General features: G+C 39.6%; 1 long non-coding RNA gene across 1 annotated transcript; it reads left to right on the forward strand.

Annotated features, from left to right (window-relative positions):
• Positions 1–5,634: 5,634 nt before the first annotated feature.
• Positions 5,635–6,328, forward strand: LOC118566983. The gene is made up of 2 exons (XR_004933417.1): positions 5,635–5,837; positions 5,991–6,328. It is a non-coding gene; the product is annotated as an uncharacterized LOC118566983 (long non-coding RNA).
• Positions 6,329–7,037: the final 709 nt, after the last annotated feature.

The following is a 7,037-nucleotide window of genomic DNA, read 5'->3' on the forward strand; positions in this document are numbered from 1 at the left end:
TGATTTAATACAAGGACACAGCAGTCTTGAATGAATTGAGATTTCACACGCTTTCTGTTCCTGGAAAGAGGCAGCAGCTGGCCCGCTGTCAGTGTGTAACCATGGTGCGAGCATCACCTCCAAAGTTGACGCGAGGTCACTGTTGTCTCACAGCAGCAAAACAAATGTCACGTTTTATAAAAGCAAACGCTTCGAAATAAACTTCAAATCCTAATAAAAGCTCTTCAAATGAAATTACAGGTTGCATGGAAAGATAAATAACGGGGGACTTGTTTAGCGTTCCTCAAATTTGTGATACAAGATGAAAAACAACCAAAGAGGCCGAGGACGGGGGAGGACAATTATAGAGACTCAACAGGGTTGAAAGTGAAGGAGGTGACAAGGCGCAATCAACAGGGCCAACGATATGGTTTTGGCCTTGAGGCCGACCCCTGACTATCTGCACCCTCCACTCTCATCAATTATTGCCTTGAATCGAGCTTGCCTGGCTGCCTCGACCAGATGGTAAACAGCAGGCTCCTCTCTCCGGCTTTTGGTTTGGAGGTCTTTAATATCAGCCTTCAAGCAGACGTGGTGGACAACTGTAAATTAACAATAACAGAGCGTTTTCTGTTGCAGAACGGGTGCTGAAGCAGCAACTTGAAAATAGTTAGCTTTTAAAACGAAGTCACACATTAATCCTGCATCATTTGAATATAGCGTAAGGCAGAGCAATGACCTCAAAAGCAGGGGTCATTAATTGATCTACTTAGTTTTGAGAAATTAGAACAAATGTGACTTTTTACATGCTTTTGCATACACAGTATGTACACTTATCACTCTCTGTCTCAGACTTGTGCAAAAGGCCTTCAGCATGACATTACATTAATCTGAAAGATTCTTTATCCTTCAGAAGATGGTCTTGCAATTATTAAATCAAGTCCAAATTCAGTATTTATGACTACAAGGCTGTTTATTTGTATTAGTGGTGTCCTGATACCAATACTGGTATCGGTATAGGGCCAGCATCAAATACTGTATGAGCATCAAATACTCATACTCTTACTTGTAAAAGCAACCCAATGCTCTGAACCGATACCAGTCTTGTTCTTGATTTTCGTCCTATGTTGCAACTCAAGGGCCTGACGCCGCTCCATACCAGTTGGTGGTGCTAATATACCAAGAGGTTGTTTGCTGACCCTCAAAAAAAAGAAGAGATAAATTAGCTTGTAGGAGGGAGCGAAAGTGTTTGTCGTTTGGAGATATTTCAAGGTAAACGCGGAGGATACTAAAGAAGCAGACTGCCTATTGTGCTCAGCCAAGCTGTGCAAAGGGGCAAAAAAGGTGCTTTTTAACACAAAAATTTGATAAAGCATTTCAAGACTAAACATGACACAGAATTTAACAAGTTTGCAGCAGCACAACCAAGATTGCAACAAATACTCCAGAAACATACCTAAAGCTCTTACCGAATTTGTTGCCTTTGAAAATCAGTCATTGCTAGTGGTAAATGATATTGTTCAGTTATGTGTGATCTATAAGTCCCAATTTATTAAGTACTCAGTACAGAATCGGCAAGTATCTAAACTGAAGTACTTGTACTTGTACTAGGTCTGGAAAAAACTGGTGTCTGGACACCCCTAATTTGTATGAATGCAAATGCTGTCCATGGCAATACTCTTTAAAGTGAATTGTTCTAGTCTGCTAATTTGACACTCAGTAAGATTTTCTTGCTTCAGCTATGTAAAGTTATGTCTCCGGCCTTGAGTTAGAGCTCTCAATGCTGCGTCAAATTAAAAGAGAGGCAGAGAGAATGATAGGATGGCAGATAAGGAGGCTCAAATACATTAAGCCTGTCATCTTTAAAGCAGCACAGTGTAATGTTTAGCCACTAGGGGTGCTAGTAACTTCCAGGTTTAGCAACCCTGAAGGCCACTGGCAACAATGCAGTGTTGCAAAATTAAACAGTCCCCCTCCGTGTTTTGGAATCTGATAGAAGAGCGTTGGACCAGCAGATTGAGGAGTCATGTAGTTACTTGTAAAGACAAGGCCACAGTCACGGCTCTAGATTAAATCCTACATCAGAGAACCAAAAAATATGTCTGATCCGGGAAGTGTCATGTCTGTTTTGTTTTCTTGTTACAGCAGGGTGAACACCAAGAATGGGTCATGTGACCTAGAGTGGCCGATTCGACCCTCTCAAGTTACATAGGTGAGTTTTTGAGAGGAGTAGCAACCACAGAGCATCGATATGCACCAAGTGCTGTACATTGCCCTGGAAAATCATTTAATATATCTCAAATTAATCTAATACTTACACGGTACTGCTGTAAGTACCAACAAGCTTTGTTTTTTTTTGTTTGTTTTTTTTTGCCTTCATGCTACAGCAGTAGAGATCAAAACCCAGATAATCCAGCAAAATATTTAGTACTCCAAATCAAACAGATAGTGATGGATTTCTGAGACTGATCTGAAAACAACTTATTTTTTAATGAGAAAGAGAAACATTTATTCATTCCCTATTTTGTAATGGTACTCAATTTGCTTTGATGGATCATAATGAGAGCAGAGCTACCAAGCAAGAAGAGAGGGCAACCCTAAACACGTCAACATTCAGTCAGAGTGTCAACATAGAAATGAGAGACAAACAACCATGTACAGTTAACAATTAACCTAATATGTATCTTTTCAGATCGTGGGGAGAAACCCATGCAGAAAAGTCCCCTTCAAAATTTTAACACAGGCAACAGTTTAAACTTTAACTCAGCAAAACTACAGCTTTGCTATGCATAATTCTTTCAATACAGTCAATTTGGAAGTGTTTGAGAAATGTTCATCTTTCATTTGCATTTATGTTAGGGATGTTGTGATCCAGATTTTCTTAGACTTCCAATTTTGATCCAAATCATTTAAGATCAGGCATTTGCCGATACTATATTTAGGCAAGTGAAATCAAAGCCTTGTTAATATAATTGAAAGCTCCATACCTACAAAGCGCAGTAAAATAACACAACATTTCACCAGAATATTACTATTCTGAGTGCATCCTACTAAACACAATCACCAATAACCATTCGGCTGAAGTCTCTTCTATCTGATACTTTGTCCCAAGAGGAGTTTTGCCAGTCAAACCTCAACATGTTTTTCCAACACAGATTAAATTGGTCAGGAAAGGAAATATAAGGAACCCCCTGCTGATTGAATCAGTTTTACCAAAGAACAAATATTGGGAAAAGTCTGGTCAGGAACTCCAATACTGATCATCAAAAACTGCCTCAATCAAGATCCCAATCTGTTCCTTAGTACTGGATCATAAACATCACTTGTTTATGTGCTTCTTGCACTTCTGTTTGGTGCAATCTTTTTTTTTTTGCTGTTATCTTAGCATTGATAAATGCTATTTTGCACCCCAGGTCCATTGAGAGAAATAATTACCTGCTTTCTGCCAGAAACCTCCAAGCTATCCTGAAGACTGTCTAGATGTTAGCTTGATTAATCATCTAACTCAGTTCGGCCCTCACATTCCTGCTGCAAGGTCCTGCAGTGGAAAGGTGTGTGTGTGTGTGTGTCTCAGTAATAAAAGTCAGTCGTTGTCCACAACACTTTTACACATTTTGCCTCAGCCCTCTTTCTGAAGAGCCACTTGTAGCTCCCTTTAATCTCTCAGGTCTGATGGAAACTCCTTCCCCGCAGTGATGAGGAAAAGATGAAGCGCAGCAGAGATCCCTCTCCATCTCCTGCCTGACAGGAGCTATTTGTGGCCTCGCGGGGCCGCTTCCAGTCTGACAGCTCAATAAATTGTACAAATGGACAACCAGTGTATTTGTTTCATGTCAACAGTGAGCAGAGATGGGCAACACTCAGCCGCACCTGGAGTAAATGGATGCTGCACTGTCGCAGCGGAAGCAGCAAATGACAGCTCCAGCCATTTCAAAGTGAGGGAAATAAACTGAAGAACAAGCACCGCGAGCCTTTAAGGCAACGTCAGATGTCATGTTTCACCCGAAAAAAGGAAGCTCGGATACCTAAATAGTTTCTTTTTTATATACTCGCTTTTTATATCGTCCAGAAACCAAGCGTTTTAGACGATAAATCTGTAAATGGTTTAGCAATTTCCCCCCTTTTTATCCACCTTACAATGGGCATAAACATAACTATATGGCCGCATGAACAACGGAGCAAGACTGGATCAGGCAGAGCTCACCTCGAGACGCAAATGTTTTGTAAATGGCAGCCCACTCTGCAGCTCCCTGGAGGAACTTCACATCTTCTCAGATGACCTAATGGCCCCGAGGCCATATCTGTTCTCTCTCTCCCACATGCTCCGCCGCTCACGTTGCTCAGTGAGCAGCGCAACAGCAAGAAGTGTCTCTCTTTTTTTTTTTTTTTCTTCGAATGAGTTCTCGATATGACTGTTATTTCTTTGAAAGGGGCCGCTTGGTGACTCAGCTGCCTTAAGTGCTTTACATGAAATGCATGTTGTCTTGACATGGTGGGTGTAAAACTCCAGCTGATGTGCTGTAAAGCATAAAAAAATTATACTTTGAGATAAGAGTGACCATTTAGATCAGTGCAAAGTTTTGTGTTTTTCTATTTTATATCGAAATTGTGTTTAATTCTTCAAAGGACTCCTGGATCAGTGTGTGCTTCTGTGCTTTTTTTGTCTCTATTTTGTGTCTCTGCTCTGTCTTCTCTACGCCCCAGTCGGTCAAGGCAGATGACCGTTCACACTGGGCCTGGTTCTGGTTCTGCTGGAGGTTTTCCTCCCTGTTAAAGGGGAGTTTTCCTCTCCACTGTCGCTTCATGCTTGCTCAGTATGAGGGATTGCTGCAAAGCCATCAACAATGCAGACAACTGTCCCTGTGGCTCTACGCTCTTTCAGGAGGAGTGAATGCTGCTTGGAGAGACTTGATGCAATCTACTGGGTTTCCTTAGATAGGAAACGTTTTGACCAATCTGTATAATCTAATTGAATTTGACTTTGGAAAGTGCCTTGAGGTGACATGTTTCATGAATTGACGCTATATGAATAAAATTTAATTGACTTGAATTAATTATTATTGCACTTTTCATTATTTTGTTATAAATGAAAGGAGTCCAGACACATGCCGTAAAATTATTTCTGAGTACATTTACTTTATTTTCAATATTCTTCACACTTTTTTCAAAAATGTTATTAGAAATATCTATTTTCATGTCCTTGCCAAGAGGCACGTGAGCAGACTGACACCACTGACTTGTCAGTAGAAGACTAAAGCAAGCAGACAGCCAGCTTTTAAAACAGTACTTTGTCTATTTTTATCGAAGTCATTTAGTTTTTTAATATGAACAGAGTGCCTCTGTGCCTTTTTTGCCATTGTTCTTTAGCTCAACCAAGCCTTTTAATGTTCTGCTGAGCTCTTAAGTGGGGAGTCCTTGTACTAAAATTTGTAGGATCTTACTGAGTCATCTGCACCACGTGCAGTGAAGATAACGTACATCAAATACAACCCAAGTAATCCACGCTGTAGCTGCCATCGAAGTCAGAATAAATAAATAAATAATAGATTAGTAAATTCATAAATACATACATTTCTAGCAAAAATAGTTTAATATGAAAGTTTTAATTTCCGGTATTTCATGTATATTATTTGTTGTGATATGGGGAAACCAAAGTTTGCTGCTGCGTGTTGACGGGGTGTTAACTTTTGAGTGTTGCTACCTGTTTATTAAGAACATTCTGGATCGAGCTACAAGGCAGACACCTCGTTGATTCCTCTGGCTGGACTTCAATAATAATTAAAGAAGACTGAATAACATGCAAAGTGCATTGAAGGACAGAAGATTTTAATTTTCTCTCAAGCAAAGCGGCCAATGAGGTACATTTACGTTTGTTACTGTTATATTTGTTTGACCGTGAAGATGTAACGTCACAAATTTCTGTTGCGTCATGTATGTATGGTCGCGTTGTTTCTTTGATGTTTTTGCACTGAAATTTGTTTTTATTTGCTTTCTGTCTGTGTATCGAGCAGTTCTCACGGCACACTATCATGCTCCGTGTGATTAAAGCCCGTAACTTTCAAGAACGACTTGGTTTCGTGATTTGGACTTGAGGGGGAATTACAGTGAGAACTCAGCCACCGCGACGCGAGGGGAGAGCGTGACCAGCAGCAGCAAGGAGCCAGTGCGCGCGCCCGTCTCTCGTCGTCGGAGCTGTGAAGATGTTCGAGGTTTGGGAGGAGCCACTCGTCAAAGGACAGTATGCAACCTGCCAGTAACCTAAGACAGTTGTGTGGTTATGCCAACGTGAAGCACGTTTGAGCCAAGTTAAATGTGAAGACGTAGAGTAGCCTTTACAACTGCTAAAGAAAAAAAAAAAAAAAAAAAAAAACGCTTGCTAAGTTTGAAGTGTAACTAAGGTTTAATGTGATAACTTTTCGGAATATTCTACATATTTGTTGCCTGTGATATTTGAATGTTTATTGGTTAAGTGTTAAGCAACATTAAGTAATTCTGAGAAATATTTTTGTTTAAAGGGAGTACTCCGGTATTTGCCTATTTTCAGTGATTCTAAGTTTTAAAGGGTGCTCTCATTTAATATTCATCTTACATAAATCTAGTGTAAGTCTAGTGTATCTTGTCATTTAAGTTACCACTTGACATTCAAGTTGGTGTGATCTGATTTAAATATTGTGACCTTATTCTTTGCCTATAGTTATTAATTTTTACTACATAAATATTAACGTTATTGATATTTTCATGTTTTGATTTCTCAAAATAGCCTTTAAAAAAGAAAAGGTCGTTAAAGCATAAGAAGTTTAACTGATCTAAAATAATTTTCTAAGGGGAAATTTATGCTCATTTTGCAAAACAATTTATTTCAAGTTAATTAGCTCTAGGCTCCTTAAGGTTACTTCTCAAACCAGTTTAAGTCACAATATACTAAATGGCTGATAAGGACATTGCAATTGAAATGCAAAACCCAGAAGTTACTCATGAAGAAGAAGAAGAGGGGTCTGTTCACGATGAAGCTTTTGGAAAAGATCCTGCAAAGAAAACTCAAGCGAATACAGAAACTG

The sequence above is a fragment of the Fundulus heteroclitus genome, chromosome 19 (assembly GCF_011125445.2).
Source record: "Fundulus heteroclitus isolate FHET01 chromosome 19, MU-UCD_Fhet_4.1, whole genome shotgun sequence".
NCBI classification, from domain to species: domain Eukaryota; kingdom Metazoa; phylum Chordata; class Actinopteri; order Cyprinodontiformes; family Fundulidae; genus Fundulus; species Fundulus heteroclitus.